Genomic DNA, 12,295 nt, shown 5'->3' on the forward strand with positions numbered 1-12,295 from the left:
GGGTTTGCAAGTTGTATGTTTTGAAAATTGAAGGTTTGCAAGTTTGGTGAAAATTGTGATTTTGGCCCAACTTTGACAAAGCATAACTTGGTCTCTAAACCCCCGATTTATGTCAAACTTGTTTAGAAATAAAACTTGGTTCGAGGTGTTTATGTCGTTCTAAGAATGGAGGAAAATGTTTTAAAATGAGGAAGTTATACTCAGTCAAAGTTTGGTAAACAAAACTGAAAATTCTGGACATAGCAGTTTTATAAAACTTTTGTTATGTATGCGTACGCGAGGGACACACGCGATGCGACCAATGGCTACGGCCTCAAGGTCTTGCGTACGCAAAGTGTGTGTCGCGTACGAGAGAGTGGCATTTTCTTGGTTGCGCACGCGACCACATGGCACGCAACGCGAGCAATCAATTCGGGTTGAGGAACTTGTGGACGTGTACCAATGATGCGTACACGAGAAGTCTAGTTTTGCCAGGGTGCGTACACGAGAAGGGGCACGCGATGCGAGCATATGCTATGGGCTATGCTTCTCGCGTACACGAGCTCCCGTTTGTCTGCAACTATGATTTCTGATTTAATACATTCCTCCAACATTCAAATCTGTATTTTCTCTTGTTTACTACTTGATAGGTAGTTTTTGGATAATGAAGCATAGTGAGGGCTGTGAGGTGGTAAATTTTGAATGAAGTAAAGGGAAAATTTATGATGAATCATGATCAATGAGGATTGTATGAGTTGCTGAAGAAGATGGTGGAAGTGTTGTGTATGATATAAGTCAAACGGCTATATGTGATAATAAATTATGGCTGGTTGTGGATTATGTTATGAGCCAAATAGCTGTATTAATATTGAATTATGGCTGAGTATGTATATGTATATGATTGATGATTGATAATGTGATTATTGAACTTCCAAATATTTAAGATACAACTTTCGCTATGGGAAAGCAGTGGCTAGCCACTACGTGCTCCAGGTTGAGACTCGATACTCTACTGACCCTTTGTCGTAAATGTGGCCGGACACGGTAAAAGTTCTGGATGAGTTTGCCCCGTGGATAAACCCCAGTGTGGATGTTATTTGATTATGATTATGATTGTGTATTACTCGAGTTGGGGATGTACGACAGAAGGACAGTCCAATGGTTAGCTACCAGGACTTGTTGGGTTTGCTTTACAACCGACAGATGAGACTCATCAGCCACTAGGACAGACATGCATCATATGCATCTATGTGTTTGTTTGGTGTGTTCTATTCGGAATGCCTAATTGATTGCATAACTACTTACTACTTGTTTAATTGTTGTATCTGCTTTCTATTTGCGATTTCCTTGCTTGAAATAATTGTGTTTGTAATATCAAGGGGTAAGTACTTTTTTCATCCCCAAGGTCTCAGGTCAAAATCAATTTGTCCCTAATCTTTTTTTGTTATTAAAATCATCCTCAATCTTTACAAACATGTTAAAATCGTCCTCCCCCCATCTACGAAAAATTTTGGACATATTTACTCCTGAGGCTCCCTAATGCTTCGTTTCTCATTTCTGCAAAAGGCATTCACTATCTCATTTGTCATTACACACTTCAAAGGTGATGTTTCATGTTCAATGATGCCCTAGCAGTGGTCTGTCATCACCGGAGGAGTATCAGAACTGCATTTGGACGTCGTTATCAACAGTGAGGAAGAAGGTCGGTCCGACATTGTCATTGCTATTCAGGTATATATGTAGCATTTCTTACGGGTTTTTTTTAGGTTGAACGTAATAATGTTTGAATAGATTCTTTTAGTATCCTAAAACTGTGAGGGTTTGATTTACATTATTTTGTCTCTTTAAGAAATGGGAAGCTTTGCTCTGATTGTCTACCATAGGGTCGATTCGGATATCAAGATGGGACGTTACAGTATATTGGGGGACAAAAGACACTCATTGAAATTGTTGAGAGTGATTGTTGGTCTGTATTTGAGATATATGCAAAGCTAAGGCAGTTTGGGTATACAAAGGAAAACATTTCAGCTCTGTGGTATAAGGATCCAGCAAATGAATGGTTAGAGAAGGCTCTAAAATTATTTGCTACGGATAAAGATGCACTTAAGATGTGCAAAATAGCGAACTTGAGGGGCCATGTTGAGGTTTTTGTGGTGCATGTGGTTGAGGATGCAGAAAAATTTCCTAAAGCTGGGTTTATTGATGTTGGAGGCCAAACAGAGAACAATCCCAGTAATCAGTTGGTGGTTTATGAGGGTGAACAAGGTCAAGAGGTGGAAAATGATGATGTGTAACAAGGTAATGAAGGAGAAAACTTAGAAATAGATGTGGCTGCTGAAAATGAACGGGATGAGACAAATAGCAATGATAACAGCGATGATGAGGAGTTTATTCCGTTTGATCTTGATGTTAATAGTGTAGATGACATTCATTTTACAAATAGTGAAGAGGAATATGATGATGAGAGTGGGTTTGAGGATGAGACAAGTGCTAAGGATAGTAAGAGGGTTGATAAAGGCAAAGGGGTTATGAATGGTGATTTTAGTGATGAGGAAGGCTTCAATAGCGATAAAGTGGATTTGGAGTATGAGGTTGGTGTTGGTTCAAATGATGAGGAAGGACAAGGGGAAGATAACTATGAGACAAGGAGCTATCTAATTCATAAGGATGTTAAAGACATGACTAGTTACAAGTGGGAGGTGGGAACAGTGTTTACTTCAAGAGAGGAATTTAAAGACACTGTGACATCATATGCAGTACAAACAAGAAGGGGACTCAGGTATGCGAAACTTGACTTGGTTAGAGTTTGGGCTGTTTGTCAGCCTGGTTTTCCCTTTTGGTTATATCCTGCTAAGATGAGAGAGGAAGCAACTTGGCAGCTTCGGTCCATGAACCTTAAGCATACTTGTGGCCAGACGCATAGGGCTGGGATAACGCATACTCCATGGCTGAGTGGAGCTTTTAAGAAGAAGGTGGAACATAATCCGAAGGTTAAGATTAAGGAATTGGTGAACAAGGCACAAAAAAAGTGGAATCTGACAGTTACAACCTCAATGGCAGCTAGGTCAAGGCAAGCTGCGTTGGATGACATACAGGGAGAGTATAGGAAGCAGTACAAGAGGATTGCTGATTACTGCTTAGAGTTGCTACGTGCTAATCCAGGATCATCAGTGATGCTCAAGGTATAAAGGTCCCCTGATTTTGAGATTGAGCAGCAAGGCTCATCCTTGAACAACTACTGCATATTTCAAAGACTTTATGTATGCCTAGACACTTGCAAAAAAAGCTTTGTGCACTGTAGGAAGTTCATTGGGCTAGATGGCTGATTTCTCAAAACACCTCAAGGGTGCAGATGTTGACTGCTATAGGTTGGGACCCCAATGATCAAATGCTCCCTATCGCCTATGCCGTTGTAGAGTCAGAGACGAAAGATACCTGGACTTGGTTTCTAAAGCTGCTAATTGATTATTTCGGGTCTGAGACAATTGGCAGGGAAACCTTCATGAGTGATCAACAGAAGGTTAATAATAATTGCATTAAATTGAATTAATATACTCAATTAACTCTGACTATTAACATACTTATGCATGGACAATTTTACCTCTAATTGATAGGGTTTACTGCCAGCTTTTGATGAAGTAATTTGATGAGCGAATAATTTATACGCTTTTTGGCATTGTTTTTAGGTAATTTTTAGTAGGATCTAGCTACTTTTAGGGATGTTTTCATAAGTTTTTATGCTAAATTCACATTTCTGGACTTTACTATGAGTTTGTGTGTTTTTTTGTGATTTCATGTAATTTCTGGCTGAAATTGAGGGACTTGAGCAAAACTCTGAAAAGAAGGCTAACAAAGGACTGCTGATGCTGTTGGATTCTGACCTCTCTGCACTCGAAATGGATTTTCTAGAGCTACAAAACTCCAAATGGCGCGATCTTAACGGCGTTGGAAAGTAGACATCCAGAGCTTTCCAGCATTATATAATAGTCCATCCTTTATTCGAGATTAGATGACATAAACTGGCGCTTAACACCAGTTCCATGCTGCATTCTGGAGTCAAACGCCAGAAACACGTCACGAACCAGAGTTAAACACCAAAAACACGTTACAACTTGGCGTTCAACTCCAAAAGAAGCCTCTGCACGTGTAAAGATCTAGCTCAGCCCAAGCACACACCAAGTGGGCCCCGAAAGTGGATTTCTGCATCAATTACTTACTTCTGTAAATCCTAGTAGCTAGTCTAGTATAAATAGGACATTTTACTACTGTATTAGACGTCTTTGACCATTCGGTCTTTTGACCATTGGTCCCTTCTCCCTATTTTCAAATTCATATCACATTTTGGGGGCTGGCCATTCGGCCATGCCTGGACCACCATCACTTATGTATTTTCAACGGTGGAGTTTCTGCACACCATAGATTAAGGGTGTGGAGCTCTGCTGTACCTCGAGTTTCAATGCAATTACTACTATTTTCTATTCAATTCAGTTTATTCCTATTCTAAGATATTCATTGCACTTTACCATGACGAATGTGATGATCCATGACACTCATCATCATTCTCACCTATGAACGCGTAACTGACAACCACCTCTATTCTACCTTAGACCGAGTGCATATCTCTTGGATTCCTTAATCAGAATCTTCGTGGTATAAGCTAGAATTGATGGCGGCATTCATGAGAATTCGAAAAGTCTAAACCTTATCTGTGGTATTCCGAGTAGGATTCAGGGATTGAATGACTGTGACGAGCTTCAAACTCGCGATTGTTGGGCGTGATGACAAACGCAAAAGAATCCATGGATTCTATTCCAACATGATCGAGAACCGACAGATAATTAGCTGTGCTGTGACAGAGTATTTGGACCATTTTCACTGAGAGGATGGGATGTAGCCATTGACAACGGTGATGCCCTACATACAGCTTGCCATGGAAAGGAGTAAGAAGGATTGAAGGAAGGCAGTAGGAAAGCAGAGATCTAACAGGGACAAAGCATCTCCATACACTTATCTGAAATTCTCACCAATGAATTACATAAGTATTTCTATCTTTATTTTCTATTTATTTATTGTTATTATTCAAACACTCCATAACCATTTATTATCCGCCTAACTGAGATTCACAAGATGACCATAGCTTGCTTCATACCAACAATCTCCGTGGGATCGACCCTTACTCATGTAAGGTTTATTACTTGGACGACCCAGTGCACTTGCTGGTTAGTTGTGCGAAGTTGTGAAGTTATGTTTGGACCATGGTATCATGCACCAAGTGTTTGGCGCCATTACCAGGGAGAGAACGAACATGAATGCCATTATTAGAAATCACAATTTTGCCTATCAAGTTTTTGGCGCCATTGCCGGGAATTGTTCGAGTTTGGACAACTGACAGTTCATCTTGTTGCTCAGATTAGGTAATTTTCTTTTTTCTTTTATTTTCAAAAATTTTTCAAAAATCTTTCAAAAATTTATCACCTGTTTTCGAAAATTTTCAGAGTTTTTAAGAATGAATTCTAGAGTTTCATGTAACATGTTGAAGCCTAATTGGCTGTAAAGCCATGTCTAATTCCTGGACCGGAGCATTAGACTAACATTATATGATTCTTGGAATTTTGATTGAGGACTTTGGATTCATTACTTCCTTTTTCCAAAAAAAAATGTTTTCGAAAAATACAAAATAAAATCCAAAAAAAAAACTATAAAAAAAAACCAAAAATATTTTGTGATTCTTGTTTGAGTCTTGTGTCATGTTTTAAGTTTGGTGTCAATTGCATATTCATCTTGTTCTTGCATTTTTTGAAAATTCATGCATTCATAGTGTTCTTTATGATCTTCAAGTTGTTCTTGGTAAGTCTTCTTGTTTGATCTTTAAATTTTCTTGTTTTGTGTCTTTTGTTGTTTTTCATATGCATTTTTGCATTCATAGTGTCTAAGCATTAAAGATTTCTAAGTTTGGTGTCTTGCATGTTTTCTTTGCATCAAAAATTTTTTCAAAAATATATTCTTGATGTTCATCATGATCTTCATAGTGTTCTTGGTGTTCATCTTGACATTCATAGTGTTCTTGCATGCATCATTGGGTTTGATCAAAAAATTTTCATGTTTTGGGTCATTTTTATGTTTTTCCCTCTCATCATTAAAAATTCAAAAATCAAAAAAATATCTTTTCCTTATTTCTCTCAAAATTTTGAAAACTTGAGTTGACTTAGTCAAAATTTTTTAAAACTTAGCTATTTCTTATAAGTCAAGTCAAATTTTCAATTTTAAAAATCTTATCTTTTCAAAACTTTTTCAAAAATCAAATCTTTTTTATTTTTTATTATTTACGAAATTTTTAAAATTTATTTTCAAAATCTTTTTCTTATCTTTATTACAAAATTTTGAAAACTTTACTAACAATTAATGTGATTGATTCAAAAATTTGAAATTTGTTACTTTCTTATTAAGAAAGGTTCAATCTTTAAATTCTAGAATCATATCTTTTAGTTTCTTGTTAGTCAAGTAAACAAATTTTAATTTTAAAAATCAGTTCTTTTTCAAAATATCTTTTCTATCATATCTTTTTCAAAATTTTATCTTTTTCAAAAATTTAATTTCAAAATATCTTCCAACTTCTTATCTTTTCAAAATTAAATTTCAATTCTTTTTCAACTAACCAGTTGACTTTTTGTTTGTTTTAACTATATCTTATCTTTTTTTTAAAACCACCTAACTACTTTTCTCTCTCAAATTTTCAAAAATTACCTCCCTCTTTTTCAAAATTCTTTTAATTAACTAATTGTTTTAAATTTTAATTTTAATTTTAATTCTTCTTTTAATTTTCAAAAATCACTAACCCTTTTTCAAAATTAATTTTCAAATTCTCCTCCCTTTCATCTTCTTCTATTTATTTATTTATTTACTAACGCTTCTCTTCATCTCAAAAATCTGAACGTATCTTCACCCTTGTGTTTGGATTCTTACCTTTTCCTTCTTTTATTCCCTTTTTCTTCTACTAACATAAAGGAATCCCTCTATTGTGGTAAAGAGGATCCCTATTATTATTTTCTGTTCCCTTCTCTTTTCATATGAGCAGGAGAAAGGACAAGAATATTCTTGTTAAAGCAGATCCTAAACCTGAAAGGAATCTGAAGAGGAAACTAAGAGAAGCTAAATTACAACAATTCAGAGACAACCTTACGGAAATTTTCGAAAAAGAAGAGGAGATGGCAGCCAAAAATAATAATGCAAGGAGGATGCTTGGTGATTACACTACACCTATTTCCAAGTTTGATGGAAGAAGCATCTCAATCCCTACCATTGGAGCAAACAACTTTGAGCTGAAACCTCAACTGGTTGCTCTAATGCAACAGAACTGCAAGTTCCATGGACTTCCATCAGAAGATTCCTACCAGTTTTTAATTGAGTTCTTGCAGATCTGTGAGACTGTTAAGACTAATGGAGTAGATCCTGAAGTCTACAGGCTCATGTTTTTCCCTTTTACTGTGAGAGACAGGGATAGAACATCGTTGGACTCACAACCTAAAGATAGCCTGGACTCCTGGGATAAGCTGGTCCAGCCTTCTTGGCTAAGTTCTTTCCTCCTCAAAAGCTGAGCAAGCTTAGAGTGGATGTTCAGACCTTCAAACAAAAAGATGGTGAATCCCTCTATGAAGCTTGGGAAAGATATAAGCAGATGACCAAAAGGTGTCCTTCTGACATGCTTTCTGAATGGACCATTTTGGATATATTCTATTATGGTCTATCTGAATTCTCTAAGATATCACTGGACCATTCTGCAGGTGGATCCATTCACCTAAAGAAAATGCCTGCAGAAGCTCAAGAACTCATTGACATGGTTGCAAATAACCAATTCATGTATACTTCTGAGAGGAATTCTGTGTGTAATGGGACGCCTCAAAGGAAGGGAGTTCTTGAAATTGATGCTCTGAATGCCATATTGGCTCAGAACAAAATGTTGACTCAGCAAGTCAACATGATTTCTCAAAGTCTGAATGGATGGAAAAATGCATCCAACAGTACTAAAGAGGCATCTTCTGAAAAAGAAGCTTATGATCCTGAGAACCCTGAAATAGTAGAGGTAAATTATATGGGTGAATCTTATGAAAACACCTATAATTCATCATGGAGAAATCATCCGAATTTCTCATGGAAGGATCAACAAAAGTCTCAACAAGGCTTTAATAATGGTGGAAGAAATAGGCTCAGCAATAGCAAGCCTTATCTATCATCTTCTCAGCAACAGACAAAGAATTCTGAGCAGAGCACCTCTAACTTAGAAAACTTAGTCTCTGATCTATCTAAGTCCACTTTAAGTTTCATGAGTGAAACAAGGTCCTCCATTAGAAATCTGGAGGCACAAGTGGGCCAGCTGAGTAAGAAAATCACTGAAACTCCTCCTAGTACTCTCCCAAGCAACACTGAAGAGAATTCAAAAAGAGAGTGCAAGGCCATTGACATAATCAACATGACCGAACCTAGAGAGGAAGGAGAGGACGTGAATCCCAATGAGGAATACCTCATGGGATGTCTCTCAAGCAAGAAGGAGTTCCCTATTAAGGACCTAAAGGAATCTGAGGCTCATATAGAGACCATAGAGATTTCATTAAACCTCCTTCTGCCATTCATGAGCTCTAAAAACTATTCTTCCTCTGAAGAGGATGAAGATGTAACTGGAGAGCAAGTTGCTCAATATCTAAGAGTCATCATGAAGCTGAATGCCAAATTGTTTGGTAATGAGACTTGGGAAGGTGAACCTCCCTTGCTCATTAATGAACTAGATAAATTGATTCAGCAAACTTTACCTCAAAAGAGACAAGATCCTGGCAAATTCTTAATACCCTGTACCATAGGCACCATGACCTTTGAGAAGGCTCTGTGTGACCTAGGGTCAGGCATAAATCTTATGCCACTCTCTGTAATGGAGAAGCTGGGGATCATTGAGGTACAGCCTGCCATATTCTCATTGCAAATGGCAGACAAGTCAGTAAGACAAGCTTATGGATTGGTAGAGGACGTGTTAATGAAGGTTGAAGGCCTTGACATCCCTGCTGATTTCATAATCTTAGACACTAGGAAGGAGGAGGATGAATGTATCATCCTTGGAAGACCTTTCCTAGCCACAGCAGGAGCTGTGATAGATGTTAACAGAGGAGAATTAGTCCTTCAATTGAATGGGGACTACCTTGTGTTTAAGACCCAAGGGTGTTCTTCTTTAACAATGGAGAGGAAGCATAAAAAGCTTCTCTCAGTACATAGTCAAACAGAGCCCCCACAATCAAACTCTAAGTTTGGTGTTGGGAGGCCACAGCCAAACTCTAAGTTTGGTGTTGAATCTCCACATCCAAACTCTAAGTTTGGTGTTGGGAGTTTTCAACATTGACCTGATCACCTGTGAAACTCCATGAGAGCCTACTTTCAAGCTATTGACATTAAAGAAGGACTTATTGGGAGGCAACCCAATTTTTATTTATCTTATTTTATTTTTCTTTTATTGTTCTTTTATGTTTTATTAGGTTCATGATCATGTGGAGTCACAAAATAAATACTAAAATTAAAAATAGAATAAAAAGCAGTAGAAGAAAAATCACACCCTGGAGGAAGGACTTACTGGCGTTCAAACGCCAGTAAGGAACATCTGGCTGGCGTTCAACGCCAGAACAGAGCATGGATCTGGCGTTGAACGCCAGAAACAAGCAGCATCCTGGCGTTTAAATGCCAGGAATACACCCTGAGGAGAGTTGGCGCTGAATGCCAAAAACAAGCATGGAACTGGCGTTCAACGCCAAAAACATGCTGCAAATGGGCGTTGAACGCCCAAAACAAGCATGAAGCTGGCGTTCAACGCCAGAAACAAGCACCAATCTGGCGCTGAATGTCAGGATTGCATGTAGAGGGTGTTTTACATGCCACATTGGTGCAGGGATGATAATCCTTGACACCTCAGGATCTGTGGACCCCACAGGATCATCTCAGGATCTGTGGACCCCACAGGATCCCCACCTACCTCAACTCACCTTCTCTCCTCTTCACACAATCCAATAACACTCTTCCCCAAAACCCTTCACCAATCACCTCAATCTCTCTTCGCCATCACCTCTTCACCACTCATATCCATCCACTCTTCCCCATAAACCCCACCTACCTTCAAAATTCAAAATCTCTTTTCCACCCAAACCCACCCTAAATAGCCGAACATACTCCCTCTCCTTTCACTATATAAACCCCTCTATCCTTCTTCATTTTCACACACCACAACCCTCTCTTCTTCACCTTGGCCGAAACCAAACACTTCTCCCTTTCCTCCATATTTTCTTCTTCTTCTTCTTCTTTTTTCTTCTCTTGCTCGAGGGTGAGCAATATTCTAAGTTTGGTGTGGTAAAAGCATAGCTTTTTGTTTTCCATAACCATTGATGGCACCTAAGGCCGGAGAAACCTTTAGAAAAGGGAAAGGGAAGACAAAAGCTTCCACCTCCGAGTCATGAGAGATGGAGAGATTCATCTTCAAAGTCCATCAAGACCACTTCTATGATGTTGTGGCCAAGAAGAAGGTGATCCATGAGGTCCCTTTCAAACTCAAGAAAAATGAGTATCCAACATGAGATCCAAAGAAGAGGTTGGGAAATTCTTACCAACCCCATTCAACAAGTCTGAATCTTAATGGTTCAAGAGTTCTATGCCAATGCATGGATCACTAGGAACCATGATCAAAGTGTGAACCCGAATCCAAAGAATTATCTTACAATGGTTCGGGGGAAATACTTAGATTTCATTCCGGAAAATGTGAGGTTGGCATTCAACTTGCCCATGATGCAAGGAGATGCACGCCCTTACACTAGAAGGGTCAACTTTGATCAAAGGTTGGACCAAGTCCTTATGGACATATGTGTGGAAGGAGCTCAATGGAAAAGAGACTCCAAAGGCAAGCCGGTTCAATTAAGAAGACTAGACCTCAAGCTTGTGGCTAGAGGATGGTTGGAGTTCATCCAACGCTCCATCATCCCCACTAGCAACCGATCTGAAGTTACTGTGGATTGGGCCATCATGATTCATAGCATCATGAATGGAGAGGAAGTATAAGTTCATGAAGTCATCTCCCTTGAATTCTACAAAATAGTTGAAAAGTCCTCCACCATGGCAAGGCTAGCTTTTCCTCATCTTATTTGCCATCTATGTTACTCAGCTGGAGTTATCATAGAAGGAGACATCCCCATTGAGGAGGATAAACCCATCACTAAGAAAAGGATGGAGCAAACAAGAGAGTCCACCCATGGATCCCAAGAGACGCATGAGCAAGCTTCATCACCAAGAAATCCTGGAGATGCCTCAAGGGATGCACTTTACTCCCAATAACTATTGGGAAAAACTCAACACTTCTCTAGAAGATTTGAGTTACAATATGGATCAATTAAGGGTGGAACACCAAGAGAACTCCATCATTCTCCATGAAATTAAAGAAGATCAAAGAGCAATGAGGGAGGAGCAACAAAGGCAAGGAAGAGACATAGAAGAGCTCAATGACATCATTGGTTCTTCAAGAAGAAAGCGCCACCATCACTAAGGTGGACTCATTCCTTGTTCTTATTTCTTTATTTTTTTTTTGGTTTTTATGCTATATGTTTGTTTATGTTTTGTGTCTCTACTTCATGATCATTAGTATGTAGTAACTATGTCTTAAAGCTATGAATAAATCCATGAATCCTTCACCTCTCTTAAATGAAAATGTTCCTAATTCAAAAGAACAAGAAGTACATGAGTTTCAAATTTATCCTTGAAACTAGTTTAATTATATTGATGTGGTGACAATACTTTTGTTTTCTGAATGAATGCTTGAACAGTGCATAATTTTGATCTTGTTGTTTATGAATGTTAAAATTGTTGGCTATTGAAAGAATGATGAACAAAGAGAAATGCTATTGATAATCTGAAAAATTATGAAATTGATTCTTGAAGCAAGAAAAAGCAGTGAAAAAGTAAAAGCTTGCGAAAAAAAGAAAAAAAAGTGGCAAAAAAATAGAAAAAAAGGCAAGCAGAAAAAGCCAATAGCCGTTAAAACCAAAAGGCAAGGGTAAAAAGGATCCAAGGCTTTGAGTATCAATGGATAGGAGGGCCCAAGGAAATAAAATCCAGGCCTAAGCGGCTAAATCAAGCTGTCCCTAACCATGTGCTTGTGGCATGCAGGTCCAAGTGAAAAGCTTGAAACTGAGTGGTTAAAGTCGTGATCCAAAGCAAAAAGAGTGTGCTCAAGAACTCTGGACACCTCTAACTGGGGACTTTAGCAAAGCTAAGTCACAATCTGAAAAAGGTATACCTAGTT

The 12,295-nt window shown here is 38.3% G+C and overlaps 1 non-coding gene across 1 annotated transcript; it reads right to left on the reverse strand.

Moving 5' to 3' along the window:
- Positions 1–7,576: 7,576 nt before the first annotated feature.
- Positions 7,577–7,684, reverse strand: LOC112713302 (small nucleolar RNA R71). The gene has a single exon (XR_003158276.1). It is a non-coding gene; the product is annotated as a small nucleolar RNA R71 (small nucleolar RNA).
- Between the last annotated feature and the right edge of the window lie 4,611 nt (positions 7,685–12,295).

This window comes from Arachis hypogaea, chromosome 9 (genome assembly GCF_003086295.3).
Source record: "Arachis hypogaea cultivar Tifrunner chromosome 9, arahy.Tifrunner.gnm2.J5K5, whole genome shotgun sequence".
Lineage (NCBI taxonomy): Eukaryota > Viridiplantae > Streptophyta > Magnoliopsida > Fabales > Fabaceae > Arachis > Arachis hypogaea.